The sequence below is a fragment of the Vulpes vulpes genome, chromosome 8, assembly GCF_048418805.1.
Source record: "Vulpes vulpes isolate BD-2025 chromosome 8, VulVul3, whole genome shotgun sequence".
NCBI classification, from domain to species: Eukaryota; Metazoa; Chordata; class Mammalia; order Carnivora; family Canidae; genus Vulpes; species Vulpes vulpes.
Genome location: NC_132787.1, coordinates 65,448,689 through 65,476,434, shown reverse-complemented (window position 1 = coordinate 65,476,434; position 27,746 = coordinate 65,448,689). Strand labels below are relative to the sequence as shown.

Sequence of the window (27,746 nt, the reverse complement as noted above, 5' to 3'; positions counted from 1 at the left end):
AGATTTCTCTCCTAGAATAAATTTAAAATATGATTACCTGATGACCAAAGTCTTAAGTTTTTTAGGAAATTGGAATGGAGGGAGCCATGTCAGAACAAAGAGCTGGTGATCTGGCAGATTGGGTGTCTAGACCCAGGTGGGGTGGGGAGGGCTGAGTCATGGGAGAAGTCAGAGGGGCGGATCTCAGGAATGAGATCTCTTGGAAAGAAATCCCACGCTTGTAAGTGAAATTACAAATCATAACTTTGAATTATAGAATTACTGGCATCCTTGAAACATGACAGGTTTTTTTTTTAAAGATTTTATTTATTTATTCATGAGAGATACAGAGAGAGAGAGAGAGAGAGAGAGAGAGAGAGAGAGGCAGAGGCAGAGGGAGAAGCAGGCTCCATGCAGGGAGCCCGAGGTGGGACTTGATCCCTCCCGGGTCTCCAGGATCACGCCCTGGGCTGAAGGCGGTGCTAAACCGCTGAGCCACCCGGGCTGCCCGAAACATGACAGTTTTTAATCTATTTTATTTTATTTGTATAGTATAAATATTTTATATGTGTGGTACAAATAGCCAACTGTGTTAATTCATCCCCTAAATAATTATTTTAATATATATTAGAGGTACAACTATTTTCCATCAAAACTTCCAAGGCTCCTAATGTTGGCATTTCTGACAAACTACTAACTTCCATATAGCTGCGTTTTCCAGTCTTAACTTCTTTCTTTCTATTTCCCGCACCAGCAGTCACAAGCAGTCCGTCTTCTCTACAAAACCCTCAGCTCCATTCCCCCTTCCTCCATAGATAACCTAACCTCATAGTTTCTGAAATAATTATGGCCACTCCAACTCCTTCTCTAACAATTGACAGGTATCTCTACCTAAATCTTTACTTCTTCCCTTCTGACTCAATGAGGGGAAGCTACCTTCTTCCTGCAATCTTCACATTTGCTCTGGATTCCCCATCCTTCCTGGCCCCTTAGGTATTCAAAGAATTCCTTCTTCACATAATTAATTTAGTTTATTCTTCAAAGTTTTATTGAAGATTCACCTCAAGAGAAGAGGATTCCAATGATCTAGATTCTACTGCTGTGTGGAGGAGGGAGAGGAGAAGGAGGCTATAGCACCTAGCGCTCAGATATAACCTGTAATAATTGGTTAAATAACTATGCTCCGTATCCCTTTAAAAAAGCAATCATTGCCTCATTCAACTTTCACTAACTGGTACCTAGCATGGAACAGAATATGCATGGATACATCCATCCAGAGAGCAAAAAAATAGAAAATGATTTGTTTTGAAATAACTGATAGAGCGTATAATACATAGTCTATTTATGAATCAAAAGTATTAAGGAGAACCTAGAGACTAGCTAAAATCTACATATCACTCAGAATTATCAGTGGTTGTTATAGGCATTTAAAGGTAATAGCATAGTGAGATATCAAGGAGACCTACCATGAAACTTTGTATGAATTTATAACAAATGGCCAAATGCTGTGAGCTCAGCTCTGCTGTGGACAATAAGTCACAGCCAGCTTGAGAGTCAGCATCAATTATAACCTCACCCTGATGACACGCTGCAAGGAGAACTGAAGGTAACATCCAAGCATGTCCCCTGTGTTTTCTGGTAAGAAAACAAAATGGAATCAGGAAAAATAGAATTTTCTAAGTTTCTTTAATCTGAATTTCAATTGGTTGGAAACAAAAGAGAAAATGGCAAGTCCCATTTTGTATGGAATGGTTCAGACTCTAAGGAGACATCATGGGAAATTATCCATGAATAACCTTGCCACCTGTGTGGGGTGATTTGAGTGGTGGTGCTACGTAAACTGCAGGAGACTTTTCTGTAGTTTGGTCGTTTTAGGTTCCAATTAATATCAGCTGTCTTTGATGTGAAATGTGACCTGCACTGCCTTAATTAAGGCTGGTTTTATTGGTCTATCAACAAAATCAGTTTGGGGATGTTGGAAAATAGAGAACAATTGGACTGTAGTGTTCCGCCAGGAGGATTTTGAAATCATTATGCAGCATTGAAAAGGAAGCAAAATCTCTAGCAACATCATTTTTAATGATGTTTGAAGTTTACATATAATGTGTTCATTCAGCATTCATAACAGAACGTGTACGTTTTCCTTATAATAGCCGTGATGGTTTTTAATAACATAAATGATGCTGAAAAACAAAAAACCCATAGTTAACCATTGGAATCAGAATAACATCCAAAATGCCATGATGCACAAAGCCTAAAGGATCCGACCCCCCCTAACCCCCTTATCCTATTTCACTTCATTCTCTCTCTTTCTCTTTATCCTCTAGCTTCCTTTGGTCTCCTGGCCCTTTGCTCATGTCACATACACCCTGAAAGCCTTTTTCTACGTTCTTTCTTTTGTTTGGAATAGTATCCCCCAGATCTTTTCAGTACTAGTAACTCCTCATTGTTCATCTCTGAAATAAAAAGTCATGACTGTCTAATCTAAAATGGCCCTATTCATTACCTCCCAGCCCTATGAATCCCATTATCTAATATTGCTTTCTTCCATGACACCTTTCAATATTGGATATTATCTCATTTGCCTAGTTTCTTGTTCCTTTGTTTTTTCTATTCCTCTCTTGAATGTAATCTTCATAAAAACAAAGGACCATATTTATCATGTTCACTTTTGTATCCCTCAAATCTAGGAAAAGAGTCACCCAAATAGTTGCTGTGTGAATGAATAATTGAGTGTTACAATGTACAGCATTTTAAAAATGCCTTATTCCAGGACTGGAAAATGTTCATAGCTTTCCAGTGGATAAGTAATCAGCCTTTCATTTTCAAACATGCAGAATTATAAATCTCTCAGTTAGTTCTGGACCTTATACTTTTGTGTCATAATGATTTCACATTAGACCTAAATTGGGAACTATCATACCAGTTCTGGATACTGCCAGTTTTATATCTGATGGTCTTACCTATAGCACACCCACCCAAGTTGGAAGGTGAGTGGGTAGGTATCCTATGGCAATTGATAGGTTAATTTATGCATTTATTTTGGCAGTATTTATTTAATACCTCCCATCTGCTTAATGCTGTGCTTAGTATATAGAATAAATTGGAATAAATGACCCCATGGAGTTTATGGCTTACTGAGAGAGACCAGCTAATTAAATAGTTCTTCACAATGAATCATAAACACTGCTATGATAAGGAAATGTCAGAAAGTCATGAACACACAAAGCTGAAGCACTTGACTCAAGTCAGCCTGTCAAAGGAAGTTTCCCAGAAGAAGTGGCATCAAACCCGAGACTAGAAGAATAAATAGGAGTCAACAGAAGCCTTGTGTCCACCTTGCCTAATCCACCAACTGCAGTAATTGCTAGAATCCATTCCTCAAAATGCTTCATTCTATTTCAGAGACAGTATTAAATTTGGTTTACTTTTAAATGTAGTCTGCATTGTTGCTCCTTCAATATCAATAATATCAATCATTATTTAGGGGAGAGTTACTTTATATGTTTTATTTAAGTAATCTTTCTAGTAATTCTGGCAAGGTGCTAATATTATATTTATTTTACATATGAGGGTTGAAGTTCCCAATATTTGACCCCAAGTCATCCAGCTAGTCAGTACCATGTGGTTCTGTTCTATGCTATGTCCTGGAATGTCTGCATTGGACTCAGTTTGCTAGAAAGAAACCCTATTTGGTTGATAACATCAATCACATCAGTGTGAAAAAAACACATTGTTTAATGCCCAGGTCTCCATACCTGACACTGACCTTGCAAATTTGAGGACATTTCAGATAATGGCATCAGATATCAGGTAGCTTTAGTTCAGGTCCATAATTGCCATAGTGATTTACTCTGAGGCCTAGAGAATGGGCAAGTGCCCTCTAATTCAGGTTACTAAACAAAAGATTAGTGCTGCTTTGTGTTTTAAGTCTCTTCAAGATATCCTGATGGAACAGCGTGTTTCTTTAGTTTTACCTTATAGTAGAACATTTTAAACATAATGTTCCGGGAAGAAGGAAGTTACCATACACTGGCTACACCAAAAGTATGCATCTCCTGTGAGTCTCTGAACCATTCTCATCCTCACAGCAGCAGTGGGTTGCTGGACCCTACCTGTGAGCTCTTGGCAGACACCAGTCTTGACCTAAGACAGCAGATAGTAAATAAGCCACGTAGGACTCAGTTTCAAGTTAAATGTGCCACTTTTCCAACAATAACAGGGTGATGTAGCCTTGAAATCATTACTGTTTATTGTTTACCAATCCTTTGACCATCTCCAGGACCCCCCAAGTTGTATAAGTTAGCATTTGATTTGGCCTTTGTCATTATTGCTGTTGAGTAGCCTGTTCCTTTCTTGACAGATGATTTGGTCTTGTCAGCCACTATCCAGAGACTTCAAAGGCAACTGGCTAAAAAATTACTGCTAAAATGTCTGACTGCCTATTACAAGACTTCTCAGATCCTAAGTAACTTTCGAATAATTTGCTATATCAGTTAAATACTGCCTATTGGCTTTTTTTCCTTGTCACCTGTAAGAACCTATTACTTCTTGGATCTTTTTATTGTCTACTGAAAATTTCTGTGTCTCAGATGTTTATAGAGACCAGATAGGTAACCTAAATATATAAAGCTAGCCAGGTGGGCACTATGGCAACCTCTGGGCATTTCCAGGGAACAGCTGCTATTCTATTAAAGCTCACTCTCAGTGTTTGAACATGATCCTTATTGTTCTATATATTCTGCTTTTCTTCAAAAGATAAGAATTTGTATATTTATGTGAAATCTCCAATTTTATAAAATTTAACTCAGAAATTAAAAAAGCACTGAGAAGACAAAAATTAAAATGAAACAAATGAAACTGAACAACTCCAATAACTCTCTGAAACTGCTCTATGGCTCAGTTTACACCAAAGATGACATAAATCCAGTCCTGTTCATTTACAGTACCACAGCCCTGTAAGATCTTTAGGAACCTACCTTACTATGTCTTAAATTATGTCTTTCCTAGAGAAAATAATTATCTAGATTTCAATATAAAATGGTAACCTATTTTGGTTGACCACTGCTAGAGACATAATTGGAAGTTGTAGACATTTATGGATATATATGTGAAAGTATGTAGTACACTTGTAAAAAGGTGCCACTAATAATAATAGTAATGGGTAATAATATCATTTGTAAGGAGTTGTCAGACTTGGGGATATGAGGGCCAAAATCTCCAGATTTTTGACATGTCTGAGTTTTTTTTTTTAATATTTTAGCTAATCTGATAAAGTTTTCCCCTTCCCTTCTGTGGAAAGAAAGTATAATCATCAGCAAGAGCAATGATTTTAAAGCATACCTAGGGGAAAATGAAACATCCAGGATTCCCAGAGAGATTTGATAAGTTTACACAAGTCACTCTCCCCACTATCTGGGACCACTTCTATTTCTAGCACCTTTTTACTGTTCCTGACAACATTCCCAGTGAACTGAATAATTTACCCTCTCACCTGACAGCAGCTGTCATTATAAAAATTACCAAGCCAATTCAGAGCATATCTGCACAATGGGGGAACTTAAACTTTTAACAACCTTCAAGAAAGCCTAGACTCATTCCCACCTCTTGTCAGCTTGTACATGAGCTCATCTTTAGTTGCAAGAAGTTGGCAGATTAGAAGATTATATATGACAGATCTGAAATAGCATTCATGACATTCTTCCCTAGTAATACCTCTGAAAGAAGCGTAATGAAAAATCATATTTAGAAATTTGGTAAGGTTACAAATGAAAGAAGGTTAGGTTTATGGCCAACTATTCATAATCTATTCTATTTATCTTTAATAAAATCCTAGTAAGCTGTGACTTTGAATATTACAAGGAGGTTTATCAGAAATGCTGTGGACTGTTGTTATTTTGGAGGGTATATTAGATATTTGCTGTTATGATTATTTCATTTATTCCATTAGAGAGATTGGAAGGACACAAACCTTTCTTGTTTTGATTATAGTCCATCTGCTTGAAAATTTGCCCTTCTTTCTTGGCGTTCCATTTCTGGAGCTAAATTATACTACCCTATATATACTAATAATGGATAATAAATCTCTCCATTTGTCACAGCTTCTGAAAACGTTTAGTCAACCAAATTATTCTCTTTAAGTGATAATACTCTTCCAACGTCCAGAGATCAGCATTGTAAAACAAAAGTTTGCACATGGGTTTAGGCTAATTCTAGGCAATCACGAAGAAACATAACAGTTTGTTTTTCTTGGACACTTCTGCGATAGTTGACTCTCATTTTGGTTTCTCTCAACTTTAGAAAATATACTTTGCAGACTCCTCTTAATTCCTGCAAGGTTGACCTATAACCAGGTTATCAGTACTATTTGAAGGGTTTTTAATTTCTCTCTTTTTCCTTATTTGTTGTTGGACTGTTTCCTCTTTTTCCTTTCTTTTTTTGTAACCCACTGATTCTAAGCCATGGTAGTATAAAGGATAGCTCTCTTCAAACCATTGTTTTACTAAAAGCCATAGATGCTGATGTATATTTACACTGCAATATGCTTATTTACACGACCTTGGTTAACTTAGAAAGGATTTTACTCCAGGTTTTCTGTTATATGCACACAGATGTTTTTGACTAGGGAGTGGAGCAGGAAGGCAGTCATGGCCAAGTAGAGTTTAAAATCCCAAACTCATATTTTATAAGTAGTAAGCCATAAATTACTTAGGATTCTATCCAGCTCTCCTTTACCAGTTTAATGAGGTAAAGGAGAACAGTCATCATATTAAATTATGTCAGTTTTTCTGGGAACAGGTGACAGAACAATCATTTCAAACTCCCTCGTTCTACATTCTAAGAATCTGCTGAGGACTGTAACTGCTGACCTTTGTAAGAGTTGAGTTGTAGCTTGGGAAAAAAAATGAGTGAAGATTATATTTCATGGGCATTTTTACCCTAGCTAAAGTGCTTCTTACCAACTCCCACCCCTATACAATGTTCTCCTGAGAACCTGGGTACATATAAGAGAGAGAGTTCTAGTATGGGTATTCATGTTGTTAATAAACATTTTGGAAAGTTGATCAATTTGTCCAGAACTCAATGACAAGGGTGTGTGTGTGTATATAAATATTATGTATATATATAAAATGTGTGTATGAATGCATATATACACTATATATGTGTGAGAGAAAGTAATATATGTATGTTTACAAATACAGATTTAATAAGTTTTGTATTTATACATATATACACACATGTATATATCAAGCCACAGAGAAATTGGATTTTTTATCACAAAGTTCCATTATTAAGAGAACTAATATTTCATTTTCCTTTCAAGTTGTTGGGATTTAAAATAAACTCACTATTTTCTATTTCATGTTCCCTCAACTCTGAAATCAGTATTTCGTAAAGAATATTTCAGGGACCATTATTCACACAAGATGCTTCATGAAAGAAATAGGAGTTTCACAGCTAAGTAAGTTGGGAAAGGCTGTTCTTTCTAAGTATGTGATTCTATCATCATAGTAAAAGGTTCTAAGAAATTTGCTTAATTTTGCTTAATCTAGCATTTCTCACATATGTTTGACTATGAAACTAAGATTCTATAATTATTTCTTGGAGACACTGAAGTGCAAAAAAAATCAGAAATTTTGAACTTCTCAGAGAAATTTGTGATGTATTTAATCAGTGGTTGCTTTAAATGCTTTGACTCTTTCTCTTGGTTATAACGTGATGCTCCTACTTGTCTTGGGCATGGCATTCTTGAAACTGATTTATGTTTGCTATTAATTAATTATAATGAGTAAACCTCCCTTATTGAACAACCATAATCGTTCCTTGTCTTCGAAGTACAACAACATGACAACGTCAGATGTTACAAGTGAGATTTATGTCACTTCTGTCAGTTATATCCGAATAGAAACTGTGAAGATTCTTGTATCTAAAGGTTTGCCATTTAAAACCATTTTCGTTACCTTACTTGTGGATTCATGAAATGGAAAGTGGAATCTGGGGATCATTTGGTCTAAATCATCCTCCTCCCCACCGTTTTTACAGAAGGGGAAAACAAAGCAAAACAAAACAAGGAAAAGGACTTCTCCAAAGTTAGAAACTTCAGTGAAGGTGGAATCCTCCATAAGGGGGCACTGTAGCTTAGTGAGAGAGCACAGAATCTGGAGCCAGATTGTCTGAGATCAAATCCGGACTTTCCCACTTCATAGCATTTGATCTTCAGCCAATTCCTTACTTCTTGTGTTTTTGATTGCTTCATGTATCAAATGAGCATACTAGTAGTACCTGCCTCAAAGGGTGGTTGTTTGGGGCCAAGTGAGCTAAAATATGTATAACTTTGTTAACTGGTATATAGCCAGTGCTGGAGAAGTAATTATTATTATTATTATTATTATTATTATTATGATTCAAGTCTTTAATTTCTAGCCAGCTGTCTTCAGGAGACAATTTATATAGTGTACCTATAAGGAATATTTACTGATTTAGCACTCAATAAGTGCTATCCCAGTGAGGCAGTGAATAGGCGGGTGCCAAGATAAACTCCAGGGTGCCTTTGGTCTTAGAGAATTTGTAGTGATCAACCCAACCCTCAGTGCATAAGTTACACAAGGAGGAAATAAAAGCTTATTGTGTAAACTGTTGAGATTCTGAGAATTTACCATACTACATGATCTAGTCTAACCCATCTGAAATTCATATCTATCAATATAAAATCATGTTATTGGTGTATTTCTTTTTCTCTTAAGAGGAAAAGGAAAAGTTAAATGAAAATAGAATTTCACTAAATGTTTCTCTTAGCTGATATAAGACATGAAAGGAAAAAAAAAACAGAACTTTCTATGCCTTTGGAAGACATCATGTTTTCAATAAATGAAAGAAAAATAATTAACCTAATATCATTCCCTATCATAATGATATATTAAGTAAATGGATGGGAAGAATAATCATGGCACAAGAGATACTTACTATACAAATAGAATAATTAAAGTTCAGCTAAAATGAGTTAATTTCCTAAGGTCTCATAAAAAAAATAGATGGAAAATAAAAAAAAATATTCCTCACTGAGGCCCCATTCCAGTGTGCTACTTCCCAGCTCATTTACAGTTCCAATTTGTGACTTACCGCATAAAAAAAAACAGAATAGTACTTCAGAGGTATAATAGATTGACCTCAATTATTTCAAAAAATAACATTATATTAGTTATATTAATGTGTATGACTAGGAGGTTATCCTATGTAAGTTGCAGTTATATTATTAAGTCTAACAATTTCCAAAATCAGCAATCTGAAACAATATAGATATATGGAAAAACTAATAACAATTTTACTATTTTGTTCTCCTTTGTGGTATATATAGATTATATAGAGTAAACAATGCATCAGGTTTACTTAATTTCTTACATAATCTCGGTATTCTTAAAAGTAACTTCTTTGGAACACACTTATTTTGGGATATCTTCATTTTTCCATTACTTAATGGAAAAACTATAAGGAGATTTCCAGTAAGATTATGAGGAAGGCAAGAATAGCCACTATTCCCACTCCTGTTCAACACAGTGCTAGAGATACAAATCTAGGATTCCTTAACTGAAAAAAGTTCAAGATTGATGTCAAGAGAGAAAAAATTGCCAAGTTGACCAATAGATTTAGTCATTATAACTAATTGAGCCAATGGAGGAGACCAAGAAAGTTACAGAACGAAAAAAAAAAAAATAATTGGCATATAATCAAAACTAGAATAAAGGTATCTGGGGCATCTGGGTAGCTCAGTCAGTTAAGCAGCTGGCTCTTGGTTTCAGCTCTGGTCATAATCTCAGAGTCCTGGGATCTAGCCCCACATTGAACCCTGTATCAGGCTCAGTGCTTAGCAGGGAGTCTACTTAAGAATTCTTTTCTCCCTCTCCCTCTCTGCCCCTCCCCCCTTGCACTCACTCTATCCCTCTCCCTCACTTTCTCTCAAATCAATCAATCTTTGAAAAAGAGAATAAAGGAGTCTATTGTGCTGCATTATTTCTTAAATTATTCCTAAATTTCAGCCAAATCTTTTTAAAATTGATTATTTCCCAAGTTTTTATTGTTATTGTATTAAGTATTTATATATATTTTTCTTCTAAACTCAAACTCATCAATCTTAGGTTCAACTTAGTTAGACGTACTAAATATCTATTTGTCTTTTATCTCCTCTCCTGATTTTGATATCCCATATGTTACAGATTTCTCATGTTGGCCCTTAACCAAGATCTCTGATTAGTTCTGGCCAGTGTTATTCCCTTATTAAAAATAAAAATTTCCCTTCATTCCCACTAATATTTTGAAAATGACAATAGCTAAATAAATAACCCATTACTACTTATGTATTCATAAATACATATTATCTGAGGTAATATATTTGGGTTTTGATGTGAGTTTTCAAGACCCATAATAAGGAGTGATTTTTTCCTCTCTTGCATGGTTAGTGACTTTTCTACACATATATGGACATTTTCCTAGGGGAAATCTTCAAGATCCATTTTAGTTAGCCCCTCTATTAGGAAACCATTTCCTATCCATACAATGACCATATATTCTTGTTTGAACCTGGGGACTCACCATGATTAACAGCATTCATCTTCTCTTGTGCCTTAACAAAGTTTTCGTGTCCTACTTGGGTGTGAATTATATGGTCACCCCCTATTCTAGAAATTAGAAAATAAAAATGGAAATAAAATATTTATTTATTTTTATATTATTAATGCTTATGTTTTGGAAGTTATTAAATTTGGAGTTTGGTTTGCCACAATTTCATCATATATACATAATATTTTAATGTATTATATATGCTATATATATAACCTTTATCATATTAGTTTAAAGACAGATATTTGACATTAACTGTACTTACAACTTTACCTGCATACAGGGCATTGAAAGCAGCTATTTGATAAATTTTGAATAAATGAATGATCTTAGTTTTAGATATAGTGCCTTATAATAAGTGCTAAGTTTTCCTATTTGTTGTTATTAAATGTTATTAAATATGTGTATAATTGTCTTTTTTACTTAAGCTATAAATGCCTAGCTTTTTAAATTCCTCATAATTCATTTCTTCAGTATTAACCTGTTGTGTATTTTTATAGAGGAGTGTCAAGGGAAATATTTATAAATATTAATAATGTTAATAATTTATTAGGCATTTCCAAGTTGTAAATTAATACTAATATATTTTCAGAGGCATGTCATCATAACAAAGGCAGGTAGGATAAAAAATTAATTCCTCCCACCCGATAAATTTCTTAAAATATAGTACAAGCCTACTATAAATCATTTTTAAAATACAGATGAATACATAGTAAATATATAAAAACAAAATGGAATATTATTGAATTTAATTAATCAATGATATTTATGTATCATGGATTGTCAAACATTTTGATTGTTTCAGCATATCATATATAAAGAGAACACTATAACATTTTAATTTCTTGAATAGCTTATTTATTTATTTATTTTTAAATATTTTATTTATTTATTCCTGAGAGAGAGAGAGAGAGAGAGGCAGAGACACAGGCAGAGGGAGAAGCAGGATCCATGCAGTGAGCCTGACGTGGGACTCAATCTGGGGTCTCCAGAATCAGGCTCTGGGCTGAAGGCGGCACTAAACCTCTGAGCCACCAGGGCTGCCCAACTTGAATAGTTTAAAAAAAAGTCTCACTTTTCTCCTTTACTTAATTTGAATGCTTATAGTGCTCTGATGTGGGTATTTTTTAGTAAATGAAAGAAAGCCCAAACATGTTGAATTGTCTGTAGTCAACATGGCATCACAACAGGCCTCACGCACTTTTTTTCTATTGATGCCAAAGAGCAGCATTCAGGACAGGCCACCTAGGGCACCTTTACCCATGGGGTCCCTTTCCCTCTCTTCTAATGAAAGGCCACTGTACAAGATTTAGAAGGCTGAAGGGAAAGATAGGCCTTTGTTCTCTGGAGGCAATTGTAGCCAGACAAATGGGTAGAGAGAATATTAACAGTAATTTACCAGCTCTTGAGAACATCCTTATTTGTTAATCTGAGTACTTGGTGGAAAGTCTACAGATTCTTTAGAATTGTGACAGCTTACATGTGAATGCCCAGAACCTCACAATTCAGCTTCTCAGGTTGAGATGTTCAGTGATAGCTTCCTTGACTTCCATTATCCCACATATTAAAATGATTTCTTAATTCTTACATTAAATTCTTCAAACCAGAAATATATAAAATATTTTCTGCTGTGCTCTTCAAATCCTGATATGCCAAATAAAAGTCGCCTAAATTAATACTTTTATTTTGTCACATAAGAATTCTAGAGGTAGGTATGGTCTAGGGGTGATTATTTCATTGTTAGAGACCCACTTCTCTCTGTTTCTTCCTATGCCATCCTCAAGATAATTGGTATTTTGTCTTAGGCTGCCTCCTTCTCTTTAGCATTGCAAGACCTGGGCAGAAGAGCTCCTGTGAACACTCATCACTGTGCATCAGAGAAGCATCTTTCACACTAATCCTCAGGACAAAAAGGAATTATAGCCAAATGCCTGCAAGGTGTGTGAGTTGTGCCACTGTCTATATCAGAACAGTGAAATTTTAAGCAGCAGAAATGCTTATGCAAAAGAAAAGAAATCAGCATGCTAAATCCTTTCTCTTAGAAAGTATGAGTCTCATGGATTCTGGCATACACACTTCCCAGAAGGGATGACTTTTCATTCTTTTGCTTCTCTATGTATTCCTCATATATGCGTAACCCAATGGTGGGCAACAGTTGCACATAGTACTGAAAAATACTCTGTAGTATTAAAAACACATATTTCTCTCAGATTTGTGTATAAATGATTCTATAAGTAATGTTAGTAAGGGATGCTACCAATTTTTACATTGGCAACTATATGGATTCTTAAATACAAGAATTATGAATTATTTTATCTTATAAAAATAACATTTAATTTAGTTTCAAAAATTAAAATTTTAGCTTCATTTGAATAATGTAAATATTGTCTAGAACAAGAGAAAATGCACAAGCTAGAATTCTGGCTGAAAATCGAAAGCTTTCTTTTTTCCACACACAGTCTATACTTTGTGTTACTAAGCTGATAGCAATGATATTCTTTGAAAAATTCAGATGTCATATATATGAAGCTTTCTCAGTCTGCCCAAAGATGAAATATCATGTGAAGCACACATAAAATTTGACCTTAAAACTCCTCTTGGACACACAATGCCATCCAAATCCTGTAGAGAAACAATTTTATTTAATAAACATAAGACATGAGATACACTAAAATCAAATTGTGGTCTTTGGCAGAAGATCAAACTGATTTTCAACTTGTGCTATCTACAGTTATTTTGGCATGGTTTTAAAAAACAAAAACAAAAACAAAAACCTGATTTTAAATTTGGCTATTTTCCTTTGGAAAAGAGTAAACTTATTTTATCTTCATTTTTAGATTTTATTTATTTATTCACGAGAGGCACAGAGAGAGGCGGGCAGAGACAGAAGCGGGGCGGGGGTGGGGGGGGTGGGGGGGGGCGGGGAATAAGGCTCCATGCAGGGAGCCCGGTGCTGGACTCAATCCGGGGACTGTGGCATCTCGCCCTGAGCCAAAGGCAGAGCCTCAACCGCTGAGCTAACCAGGCGTCCCAAGAGTGAACTTATTTTAAAGTCTTTTAGAAAAAAAAAATGATTTTTCTAAATTTCAAAAGAAGAGTGGTATTAATCAGCTGAAAACATGCTGCATTTTTAGATTTTTTTCTTTTATTGGTAATATTTCACAGTGAAAAATTTGGGGGGATAAAAGGAAATAAAGTACCATAGTTGAAGTTTCATGAAAAAGCAAAAATATGAGTACTATAATAACAATGTGTGATGAAATTTTAAAAATAACCAAGAACTTCAATATAGTTGTGTCAAAATCTTGACTTAACCTAGCTAGTGATTTTGCTGAAATGGAAGAAGAATCATAAATGTATGGAATAAAACCAAACAGGCCTTTAAAAAAATTCCTTTATTTTATTTTCCTTATAAACATCCCACCCATCAGCTATTAGCATGTGTACTATCAATTAAATTAAATTGATTTTGCTATTTTACAAATTTTCAATTATAAGAAATTTTAGTTTCATGGTCATATATTTGCAAAGTTTATCTATTGTGGGTAGAAGGTATATCTTATTTTCCAGCTGGATATCTTTATTTTCACCTTTTAAATATTTAAACATATAATTAGTAGGTGTACTTATTGTCCCTGTCCTGTAAAAGTTATAGGTGAGCCTGCCCTATTGGGGCATATTCCCAAAATTATGAATGTAGTTGCAGGTGGTAGAAATGTAGGAAAAAATATTTTAACTACTGTAAAAAAAATAAATTAACCTTTCTCAGAATTTTTTCAACAGATGGTCCACATGGTAATTTATTTATCCAAGTTTCCTACTTCTTGAGTTAATTAAGTCAAATTGCATTTTACCAAGAAAAATTGCCCATTTTATATATATTTCTCAAATTTCTAGCATATATATAGTGTATCTTATCATTTTATCTCCTTAATACTTATCATTAGAGTTTTAATCATAAATTTTCAGTGGTATTAGTTTTTTTTTCCAAATGAAATTTGCAAAAAAATTGTATATTTCAGTGGTTTACTGAATATGTTTTAAAGCATATTTTGTTTTTGTGGCATCTTATTAACTTCAGATATCTTAATTTTGCCTTTTACTTTTCATAAGTTGGAATTTTTTAATGTTTGTAAGAAATATCCAGACTTTTTCTTCATATAACAAATTAATTTACATATATATATCAGAATAGAACATTGAAGATGTTTCATAAATTTCCATATGTCATGTTCTTGTTGTTCTTGTTTTATTATGGCTTTATTTTATATTTATTTCCTCTTTGAGAAGTTATCTAGAAATGTTTTTTGAAAGAAAATAATATGAGTAGTTTGATTCTTTTTATCATGGATTTAATCTTGTATTACTTATTTCTATTTTATTTAGTTCGCAGTATTCAAAAAATATATCTTATGTGTACATTTGGAAACTTACTGAGATTTTATTTGTTGACTCTTAAATAATCATGTTTAAAAATCCATAATGCTATAAATGCTGTAGTTTCCTTTTTCTAGGTACAAAGTTTAATATATCTATATTAAATTTATCTTATTAATTAAATTCTATAATATAAATATGTTTAAATAGAACTTCTTCTGAAAAGCATTCCATAAATAGTACCTGACCTCAGATTAGTTTAGGTATGCTTACTACACGGTACCACAGTGTGAAGCATTTTCTTTTCTATTTTGTTTTTAAACATTTTGTTTATTTATCCATGAGAGACAGAGAGAGAGAGAGAGAGAGGAGACATAGGCAGAGGGAGAAGCAGGCTCCATGCAGGAAGCCCGGTGGGACTTGATCCTGGGACTCCGAGGTCATGCCCTGAGCCAAAGGCAGATAGATGCTCAACCACCGAGCCACCCAGGCGTCCCAGTTTTAAGAATTTTCTAATTCCTCTACAAAACACATTTTAGACTGAATGGTAACTACATATAGTATTGGTTTTTTTGATATTAAGTTATCATCTCAATGAGGCCAAACACCTTATTTATATTGATGTGTTGGTAAGTTTTGTCTGTTGGTTATATATTATGTGTACATATATGGTATGTATTTATAGCACTTAGTACAGTGTCTAGTATATGTCCCTGAGGTCATTTCACCTACACCATTTTAGTGTAGATAGATCTTAGATGAAAAGGACAAAAAATCTAGAGGGAGATGCCAGTAAGGGACTGAATATTTGAATCTACTGCCTAGAAAGCAGGTTGTGCTAGAAATATATATCTAGATGGAAACAGGAGAAAGAACAAAAATGATCCTTTTATTTTCTTAAAGATTTTATTTATTCATGAGAGAGGCAGAGACATAGGCAGAGGGAGAAGCAGGCTTCTCACAGGGAGCTCGATGCAGGACTCAATCCCAGCACTCCAGGATCACGACCTGAGCCAAAGGTAGATGCTCAACCACTGAGCAACCCAGCCATCCCCAAAATGATCCTTTTAAAAAGTGACCAAATATGTAGTGGAAAAATCAAGAACATGTTACGTCCAAGAGCAGGGAGAAGTTTCTGAAGGAGGAACTGACTGAATCAAATGAAATGAGTAGAGAAACAGAAGTAACTAGGGAAGCTTAGAACCAGAGAGGGATTTTGGTATCATTTTTTTAATACATGGGAAATAGTCATTAGAGACTAAAGATGCAGCAGGAAAAAATGGATGAATGTAGCCCCTATAAAGATAAGGAAGAATGGGTCTCACAGCCCATGTAGAGACATTCTTTGCCTTTGATAGGAGAGGGTACCTTCCTCCTTTGTCACGGAAAGGAAACATGGTAAGTGCTGATACAAACAGGTTTCCAGTTTCAGGGAGTAAACTGTCAATATGGTAAAAGTCACCAGGCCAACATTTTTAAGAAATAATAGCTGAATATAGTATTCGGTATATAGTATGATTTAAATCAAATAAAAAGTATAAAAAGACAAAGAAAACACATAGTATTTAGTGAGAGATAATATTTGCACTTCAAAAATTATTTTATGTAGTTATATCTTTTCATGAGAGGCATGGATTACTATTTAACCCAAAGAAAACATTTTAGAGTAGTGTGTGTTTCTGCCTGTTGATTTTCTTCAAAAGATTTTTATCTGCATGCTTGTATGACAGACACATTTTTCATTTTTGTTCTTACCCAGTTCAGTGATGAAGCTAAAAAGAGTCACAGCTTTTGCTTGTTAAAGGATGAGGAATTTTTTTAAAAAATAAATAGAAATAAATATCTGGAAGACATAGTATGACCTTTATATAGATGCTTTGAGAAGGTGATTGTTGTACACGTGATTTGCAGGAGGGATCTGAAGAGAAAAACGTGTGATCTAGTGAGGGTAAGTTGGGGAAAAGCCAAGGAAAGGGGTGGTTCGGATTAAGTCAATGTTCAACATGATCTCAGAGAACTCTGGAACTCAGCTGTCCCACCTCAAGACAAGGAGTCCAGGTACTTAGTACACTCACATCACCTGGTCATTGGCCAGAGGCTTCAATTTTCTCCCTCAGCTCTTCTGAATATGATGGCTTCTGATGTGGGAAAAGTGCAGCTCCGAGCATTTTAGCAGCCTTAGTGGGTGAATCTGCAACAAATGGGTCTGGGTGAGGCAATCATACTTCTACTGTCATGAATAATGGAAAAAATCCTGTCCTGGGGTATCAGAAGAATTAGTACATAGATCTCATTCTGTTTTTAATTTAGGCAAGAATCATTTTTTTCACATGAAAAAATCAGTTTGCTTAAATAACTTCTCAGGTTATTTTCAGCAATGTGTGCTAGTAGAAAGACTATGGACTTTTGCAAGAGAAATCTGTTGAAATAGTTGTCCACAAGTAATTAGCCTACATCAGGTATCTATTTTTTAATCTTTAAAATGTGAATGATAATTCTTAAATCATATTCAGAGTCTTTATCTAATAAAGTTCTTGGTACAGTCATCATCAGTTAATGATTATATTAAAATAAATAATATGTGTTTTTTTATATAATCTGTGTTTCTGTGGCTCAGGAAAAAAAAAAAACCTCACCATTTAAAACTATCAGTATACTTTGAATATATGTATGTTGCTAAGACCATTTTTAGTTTTTCATCAAATTAAAAAGATTTACATCTCTTGTCTTCTTGAATCATTGAATGTGGGTCTATAGAGGCCCATATAAGTAAAAGCACTTAAAGTAGTATAGATAAAATTAGAAGAGTTTGTCCAAAACGATAGCATAGTAACTGGCACATTTTGTTTGTTGGAACAATAGAACTGTGTCCAAAGACTATTATCTCTATAATACTCACTATTGTTTTTCTATTTTCCAAAAACCTTTGGTTCAATCTGTATTCTTCAGATACCACTTGAGTAAAATCATAGATTGAATTAAGTGTTGACTCGTATAGGATGTGATTTCATCAGTATCAGCAAGGTTTTTTGCCTAAATCCCAACGATGAAGCATATACTTACTAGTGTTGCTACTTCTAATGTAACCTCACTCGCAAAACAGCCGGTTTATGGGTCCATGGTTCACCAATTTGATTTATTTTTTTAATATTACATTAACTTAGTGTTTATCTTGATCATTTGGTTTTTGTCATTCTTGACTATTATGTATTTGACATGAGTGCCTCACTCACCTTACATTGGTGTTATCTCAGGAGAAGATTATATCCACTGTGAAAATGACTGTTAATAAGTAGCCATCCATCATGCAGAATGGTAGCATCAAATTTAGATCTTAGTCTAGAAAATTTTTGAAAACATGAAAATATTGTATAAATCCTGAGATGAAGGCATCCTTGCAATGAAGTGTGAATCAAGTATCTTCTGTAAACATTCTAAAACTTGATGTAGTGCTAACTATAGCAGTTTCATTCATTCATGTATTCACTTAATGAATTTAGTATCTTGCTATTTTATAGTTATGTCCCTCTCAATATGAATTAAATATATGTACCATGAATCTTACCATAAGTTTAGATTTAAAAAATACAGACTAAAAGTTATATTAAACCAGTATCAGTACTGATGTGATATTATTTGGAAAGCAGTAAGTATAGGGAGTAAGGAATGTAATAGCTTTACAAAGGCAAATCTATCAACCTGTTGCCAGTAGATGTATATACTGTTCTATTTTCTATATTTATCACAATGTAACATCTTTTAAAAGTAGCTCCTGTGATGGCTCCAAAAGTTATTAGGAGCCCTTGGGTTTTTTGTTGTGATAGTTAGCAATAATATGAGAAAGCCAAGTTTCTCTTGACTCATAGTTGGACGTCAAGTATTAATTGCTCAATGTAAATTTCTCTATAAAACAGTTGGAAGGATCATATAATTGATACCCAAATATAATAGAAGCACCACTTGGGTGTGAAGTTATTTCATGCCAATTAATTTTCATCCTAGAGAATTATTTCTTTCTCATATGAAACCTATGGCATTTTAATTGAATTTAACTTTGTCATTGTTTCTACAATCTCATTATTTCAATTTTTTTGGAGAAATTCAATACTAAGTGAATGTTGGCAGGTTCTCTCCTTTCTTTGGCAAATGCTTACCAAGTGCTTATTCTAGAAAAGGTAATATACCAAATAAAGAAATAAGATCAACCCTACTACCCAGGAATATAAAATCTAGCAAGGTAACTGAGAGATCTTTACACTTCATTACAACTCAGGGAAACTTCTGATTAGTACCACATGAGAACCACAGGCTATATTTTTTTAATGAAAGAGCAAGCACCCCCTGATGATCTTGGAAAGCTTCATAGAAGAGGTAACATAACATTAGAGCTGATAAAAAAAAAAAAAACCACAAAAACATTAGAGCTGATAAACAGTGCTGCAGAACAGAAAGATTGGATATAGAAATCTCAAGCACAGAAAATGATATGTTAAGGAAGCAAGGCACTAAATCTCTATTTAAGTTCCTAAGAACCAGTTCATGAGAATGAAGTTTATGGGAATGAAGCTGGGAATGATGTTGCCAAATGTTAGAAACAGTGGATACTAGCTTCATTCTGTCACTTTGTAGCCTGGCGATATTAAACACATTGCCTATTTTTCTTGGGTGTCAGGTCTTCATTTGCAAAGTAATGATATAATAGCTGATATCTACTGATTGCTATATGTCAAACACTGTGTTAAAGGTGTTACCCATTATCTCACATAATCTTCATGCAAAGCTCATAAGGTGGGCTCTCGTTTTAGTCAACTAAAGCTTGGAAAAGTTTAGTAACTTGCCTAAAGTCACACTACTTGTAAAGAGCTGAATGGGAATTGAAACTAGGCCTGTTTGACTTGTTTCCATGGTCCTATCTATGGCATTACACTCTATCCTGTTTAACTCTCAGAGTAAATGTTAGTTTTAAAAGATATATGTATGAATAACTATCTAATCTTGAATGAGAAACAATCTCAGTGTGTAAAGTTTATCTCTTGTTTATACTTCAGTTTGATTTCTCCACCCCTACCACCAACCCTGACACCCCTGATCACCCCAAACATGCACACACACCACACCTGCTGTGACTTTATTCATTTTGCTTTCTTAGCTGTCAGTTGTAAAGGTAAAGTAAAAATGGAAACCATACTCTTGAAGTTTTGTGGGAAGTGGCATATAAATAACAGCCCTTCTACTCATCCATTTCCAAATCCATAGAGTAATAAATACATGAAACTAATAGATCAAAATATGACCTTTATTACTGGTGTAGCAGTTTAGAAAATTACTGGAGGTCCGTGGACAAGTGGGTGTGCTAATAATTGGACCCATAAGCACTGGACAACTATAGATTTTCCCTACCAGGAGTGTCCCGCTTACCACGAGACTGAGAGCAGACCAGATATGGATCTGAGGACAGATTGGCTTCTAAGAATGCTGCAGCTGAGTCAAGCATGCTGAGTTCCTTTTCCTGAGATTAATAAATATGTAATTCATTTCTCTTCCTACAAGAAGAGAATGCATGACAAGTGGGGAGGTAGGGAGATAAAGGTCAGAAGTTTAGTTTAGGCTGGTGGTTTTCATCCATGGCTGTACTATGTACAATGTAGAACTCTGGCAAAGGATTTCCTTGATCTGGTGTGAGTCTCAGCCACCAGTAATTTCTCCATATGAAAAATAAAGATCATGGAAAGTAAATTCTTCCCACTTCAGTGCTATCTTATTTCCCAAATACATTGACTTGTAAGATGTGAAATTACATGGTATCTTTCTGGTTTTTAATTTTATTAGTAAAGAATCAAATATTAGAACATTTCTCCATGAGAATAATGATTTCCACTTGTGCATAAGGAGGTACAAATTTCATATGTGTGTAGAAATCAGTATCTCCCAATTCTGCTTATTTTCTTTATGGCTGAGATAAGAGGGAACTAGAGTGAAGGGAAAGATAACCCAGAAATTCCAAGGGCAAGTTTTCAAATGGAACTTCTTTGGGAAAGGTTTTATATATAATTCTAACAGTGTGAACATTATTCTTGGTATTTCCTAAGGATATCTGTAATATTGGGGTGGGGGGTAGGGAAAAAACAGTAATTCAACTTCCTTTGCATTATTTCTTTCTAATACATAAATCTATTCCTCAAAATATTCTTACCAGAATATACTTTTTTCTAAGGAACAACACATTAGTTTTCAATTATCTCTCTTTGTGGAGACTTTATGAGAAATAAAGGGCATGGTTTTCAGTACTGCCGCTTCTTTTCCCATGAATCCTAGGACAGGGCAGGATTAACCTTTTTCTGGCTGTGTTTTCCCATTAAAAAAAGATGATGGGGCACCTGGGTGTCTCAGTCAGTTAAACGTCCAACTCTTGGGCAGCCCAGGTGGCTCAGAGGTTTAGCACCGCCTTCAGCCCAGGGCCTGATCCTGGAGACTTGGGATCGAGTCTCATGTCAGGCTCCCTGCACATGGAGCCTGCTTCCCCCTCTGCCTGTGTCTCTGCTTCTCTCTCTCTCTCTCTCTCTCTGTGTATCTCATAAATAAATAAATAAAATCTTTAAAAAAAGTCCAACTCTTGATTTCAGCTCAGGTCATGATCTCAGGGTTCTGTGATCTCGCCCCGCATCAAGCTCTGTGCTGGGCTAGAGTCTGTTCAAGATACTCTTTCTCCTTCTCCCTTTGCCTCTTCCCCCCACCTAAAAAATTAATTAGTTAGAAAGAATACAATAATTCATATTTTGAAAAGACATGGAGATATTAAATGAAGTAATGAATCTAAAGTTCATTTGTGTGTGTGTGTGTGTGTGCATGTGTGTGTGTATGTGGAAGAAAGAGAGGAAAGAGGAAAGATAGGAATAACATAAATTTGGATAAGGTTAATTTCTAACAAACTCCTTCATGTTGAAGAATTCCAAATCATGATATTCTAACTCCAAAGGAAAAGCAGACTACTTTTCTCATATAAGTAAGTTAAGTGGAATGAGATATAATATATGAATAATACTTGTAAACATTCAAGGACAATATTGAAGGCTTTGGGCATTGATATAATTTTAGTGCTTCATTAGCCTGCATGTTATAGAAGTAACTCTTATTTAGGTATATAGTTTATTTTAATATAGTTTTATCACAATTTCATTAAAATTTTTAATAAATATTTTTTGAGGAAAGAAAAATTATTTTTTGTATTTTTTTTTATTGGAGTTCGATTTGCCAACACCCAGTGCTCATCCGGCCAAGTGCCCCCCTCAGTGCCCGTCACCCAGTCACCCCATCCCCCTGTCCACTTTCCCTTCCACTACCCCTTGTTCGTTTCTCAGAGTTGGGAGTCTCTCACGTTCTGTCACTCTCACTGATATTTCCCGCTCATTTCCTCTCCCTTCCCCTTTAATCCCTTTCCCTAGTTTTTATATTACCCGAATGAATGAAACCATATAATGTTTGTCTTTCTCCGATTGACTTACTTCACTCAGCATAATACTCTCGAGGAAAGAAAAATTAAAAGTAGATGCACAAAGCGAAAAAAGAAAAATAAGATTAATTCTGCAATCTTTGTTTATGTAGCCATATATATTTTTGGTAACTCATACTAAGAATAATTCAGGTCTTCTTATAGTTGTTTCTCCTGTGATTTGAGGCAAGCTATCATGATTACTTTGACTTTTCATTACAATTTTTTGAAGAGTTATTTATTTGAGAGAGAGAGAGAACAAGCACACAGAGGGAGAGGGAGAGAGAGAAGCCAACTTCCCCGCGGAGGAGAGAGTCAGATAGGGGCTTGATCTAGGACCCTGGGATCATGATCTGAGGGTAAGGCAGACGCTAAGCTGACTGAGCCACCCAGGCACCCTGATTCCAATTTTTAACTCATTTTTAGAAACTTCTTTTAAATTCAGTTACCAAAAAAAAAAAAATAAATAAAATAAATAAATAAATAAATAAATTCAGTTACCTTGGCTACTCCTTTCATAAAAGTTGAGAAGTCAGATGTCATTGTCTTTTCTTAATTTTAATGAAAAGGCCTCCATTATGTAGGATTTTAACCATTCTTTGTGACTGATAATAATTCTTTATCATGTTATTAACTTCTCCTTCAATTTCCATTTAGTGAAAGTGTTGTGTTTTGTTAAACAAAAGTCAACGTATGTTACAGTGTATTAAATTCTTTTGGGGGTGTGTGGCTCCAGATTATATGTTTTTTCACTTTAAATCTCATAATGTGATGAATTTTTATTATCACATTTTCTAAGACTCTTACCACTATCAGAATTGTGGAGTTAAAGATTTTTGTTCTCTGTCTCTCTCTCTTTTTTTTTTTTTTTTTTTGCCTTATCTATGACTTGGAAGATATACATCCTAAAATCATAATGATCCTAAAATCATTAGAATACTTGTTATGTTTTAGTAAAAAACAAAATGCCAAACCTAATTATTTCTACTGAAATCATAGGTAACACTGAATCATTTGCTCTTCCTATGTTAAATGAAAGCTTTCTGCATATTTTTACTTCCTTGTTCATTATGCTTTTCCCCCTATATCACACAGTTAGTTCACTGAGAAAAATGGATTTTTAGCTCTAGATAATAATGTTCTTTTAAATAAAAGATGTCTTTCTTCAATGTGTTCACTGATTGTACTTTATAGCCATGTCACCAGTAATTATTTAGATATTAAATATGGATACTACTGGTTTTATTGTTCATAAGCCTTTTTATATCACATTTTTTTTATAATTCAATATCAAACTGGTAACTTTTCTCCTATGACCTTTGTGATTTTCCTTACTTTCTAATGTTTATTGGTAAGTGTTTTTGTCTATTTCTGTACTGGCACTGCACTCTAATTGTTGAGATTTTTTATTGTATTATGTAGTAGGGCTGGTACTTCATGCTGTTATTTTTCAGAACTTTGCTTAGTGTCCTTTGATTATTTTTTCTGTGTGTACTTTGAAATAATCTTATTAAATTACTACACCCCTTAAAAAATCATGTTGCTTTTTCTATTGGCACATTAAATTTAATAGAATAGTTAATAGAAGTAGAATTAACATCTAACATTGTTAGCTAACTGTCCATCTTACTCAGTGTTATTTAAATTAGCATTCATACTCTGGCTCATTTTTTGAAAAATATGTACCCAAATAATTTATCTTTTTTTTGTTGTTGTGTGCTATTTTTATGGGAAGTTTTGCTCCTGTACCTAGAAGTTTGTGTTCCTGTTTGGTGTGTCAACAAAATAGTAGTTAATTCTTTCCTGGTTGGTACTATTGCCTTTCTCTTGAATCCATTTTTAGCCATTGTCAGTTTTTTACCACCATCCATTTAGTCAAATGCAAATCCTTGGCACTGGGATGAGAATGCCCTGTGGTGCCTCTGGTATTTGGGCCACTTCTCTAAGTCTTTAGGAATTTGTCCAACTCTTCTCCATCCCTCTTTCCTCTTCTGTTCCACTGTCAGATGTCGTATTGCTAGTTCAACTCAGATTTGTCTAGGAATTTTGGGGACATACTTCCCACTATACCCATGTAGGATTTTCCTTCATGCAGTGAATCACAGGTGTTGCCCTCAACCCAGTTTAACGTGCAGTGTAGTTTATAGATGTTTCTTAAAACATCTAACTTCTGTCATTCTATGCTGGAATCAATGTCTTCTCATTTTTATATTTCTTTGGTAAAATCTTTTGGAATTAGAATGGAGAGATTAACTCATGGGCTTAAACCATAGTCTCCATTCTTCAAATCTATTTATTCTCATAAATCTTTTAAAGAAAAGAAGATTAGAGAGCTTTATCAGAGTCAAATACAAAGCTGTGGAGAGTAGACTTTATACAGTTAAGTATACTGAAACGTCATGTAATTCAGTGTTTATTATCCATGCTTGATTCTGGAAGGGTGTACAATATGTCTGATGAGATTGGAATAGAGTGTACCATAACCTTCTGGATTCAATTGTTTCTTCCCCAACTTGTTTTTGTGATATCCTTTTGAGTTAGCTTTTATGACAAATGGATATCACAAATTCATAGTACAGTAGCATAAATGAGACAATCAGAGTTTTCTTCCAAATACAAATGGAAATGAAATTGGCATGGGTTCAACATCAGGACATTAAAAAATAATTTTCATGATTTTTCAAAAGCTTTCTGGGGGAAAAATAATGACAGTTATATTTTATTGGAATGAGTTTTTTACATGAATTCTTCTACAAGTGTATGAGATAGAACTAAATTTTTATTTGATTTAGGGGGAAATTGCAGCAAACTACTAATACAGGTCACACAACTAATTAGTGGAAGAGCCAGGGTTTAAATCTATACCATTAGATTCCATAGCTATTATATTTAATGTATTAATAATGTAATAATTGCTTCTGTGCGTGCAAAATATAAATAGAAGAGACAGAGAGAGACAAGAGAGATTAGGCAGCCGGTAGGCATAATTTGGGGTATCATTTTGCCATGAACTAGTTTTCTTCACTTTTTGAAAGATAGACTATCTTACCAGAGGAATGTAACATACTGAGGCAGAAGTAGACAGAATCAGGATACTGTCATATCCGCCTGGAACTGTTGAAGGTTTAATCTCTGTTGTTTGTGAGAAACTATAATAATTCTGCAAGAGTCTCAGCAAAATCTTCTGTGTTCTTATATTACTTCTGGTGAGTTTTCAGATGCTAACTTCTTATACTTTGATATCCAAGACTAGACTTACTTTTATAAGCAATCTAATAAGTTGTCATTTTTACTACCTCATAAGTTTTTACAATAATTTCTCATACATTCTCATGATAATTTCAATTCAGCTCTTGATTATAAGCCTTCAGTTCTTTAAAAAATAATTCTGTTAACGTTATACAGCACATTTAGATATTTCTGATCAACAATTCTTTTTGTTGATTAATTTTCCCCATTTTCATCCAAAATCAGAGAAATTAGTAATTTAAAAGAATTGGTTTTCTATGTCTATGGCCATGACACTTTTCAATTTTGACTACATTGAGATCTGCAACCTGGGCTTAAGGTGATTATGCTGATAAGAAATCAGTCTTGTCTTAGTAATAAAATGAGTTGGCTCTTATTCTCTCTTTTTTTTTTTTTTTCCCCTCCCGCTGAAGCCTGAGTCATCCTTATTAGGACAGTTTTATGGTCTAATTTTTTTTAATAGAGTAAAACCTGACATAAATCAATGGAAAATCGAACATTAAACCCCTAAACCTTAAGTGACTTACTCTCAATTTAACCACACAGTCTTCTTGAAATACTGATGAATGACAAGTAATTACTTACTCAATGCAATGCTTGTCAATCAACTGAACAAACAATTACTAAGTTTTACACCATATTATTCAGCAAAACCCCAAGCATCCCACAGGGAAAAAGTTAAATATTTCAAAGACACTGACTCAGGACATCTGTAAGTACATTTATTCTGCTTTGTTCATTGACTTCTTTGATTACTTCAGGTACAATGCCAAATTAGATTTCCTAAAATAAAGTGAATGACCCTAGTGGCTACCACCACATTTCAAGAAGTTTGCTTACTGATATATTAATTCTGCTTGCTAAAATGGAAAGAATTGTAGACTTGACATTCAAAGGCTTATGTTTTGCTTCTTTACCACTTACCAACTAGGTCATTCATCCATAACGGTGCCATAGTACTTCTGTGACTTAATTATTCATGTCCTATCTTCATTATAGATTTAAAGGTATTTTGAGTTATGCAAAATATTCTTAAAAATAATTTTAGAAATACTGTTATCAAAGGTAAAATAACAATTATTGACAATGATTAAATTAATAGATCTAAATCTACATGTATACATGTGTACATGTGTGTATAAATGGATACGTACATATATACACACACACACATATACATATATATGCACATTTATTTATAAGGATTTGGGGGGATATAGGCAATTTGGCACTACTCATGTAAATGAAAGTTAGCCACAGTTCCTTTGAGAGCAATTTACAATATGAATCACATGTTTTAAAATTGCACCCTTTGGCCCAAAGATTCGTCTCTAGAATATAATCTTAGGGAAATAATAATTTCCTGAAAAATTTAGGATGAGTGATATCACTACTCAAATTTGTTAGGAAAAATAAAACTTTAAGAAAACTTGAAGTTCAGTATTAAGGAATTCACAAATTATACAGTTTTACTGCTACCTGATAGAAAACTATGTAGTCATTAAATGAATACACAAAATAGTGAAAAATTTAAAAAAAGCTTTAAAATTTATGCACAGTATAACTTCAAATGTACAAATACTACCTTTGAGCATAATAATTCCGAGCACAGTAATTCTAGATAATTTCTACATTGTTCTACATGCAATTTCCACATTTTTAATGTGCTTGAAACATGATATATTAATAAAATATTCATTATAATATAGTATTAAGATAGAGCACTAATAATAGCTGACTTTTTTTGGAGCACTTGGTATGTACCAGACACTCTTCTACTAATGTAATGTAATGAATATGGTTATTGTTAATATTGCTAAGTATACACAAGAATCTTTCTCTTTTGAGTTTCTCACAATAGTAAAGGTCTTCTAAAAAGATTTTTTACTTATAACTGACTCTAAATCTCCTCACGAGTCTTGGAGACAAGTGACTAGAAGGGAATGAAATGAAAGATTGAGAGGGGTCAGGAGTTGTCAGTGAAGTAAGTTGACTTCCTGTATGGGTAAGGGATGAATACATGTGGATTGTAGCTTAA

General features: G+C 34.1%; 1 protein-coding gene and 1 pseudogene across 4 annotated transcripts in view; one reads left to right on the top strand and one right to left on the bottom strand.

The window, feature by feature from the left end:
• LOC112916842 (large ribosomal subunit protein uL10 pseudogene) overlaps positions 1-20,464 on the bottom strand; it is a 58,806-nt pseudogene extending 38,342 nt beyond the window's left edge.
• The window catches only part of LRRTM4 (leucine rich repeat transmembrane neuronal 4), a 713,524-nt gene that overhangs the window by 303,198 nt on the left and 382,580 nt on the right, over positions 1-27,746 (top strand). The window lies entirely within an intron of this gene.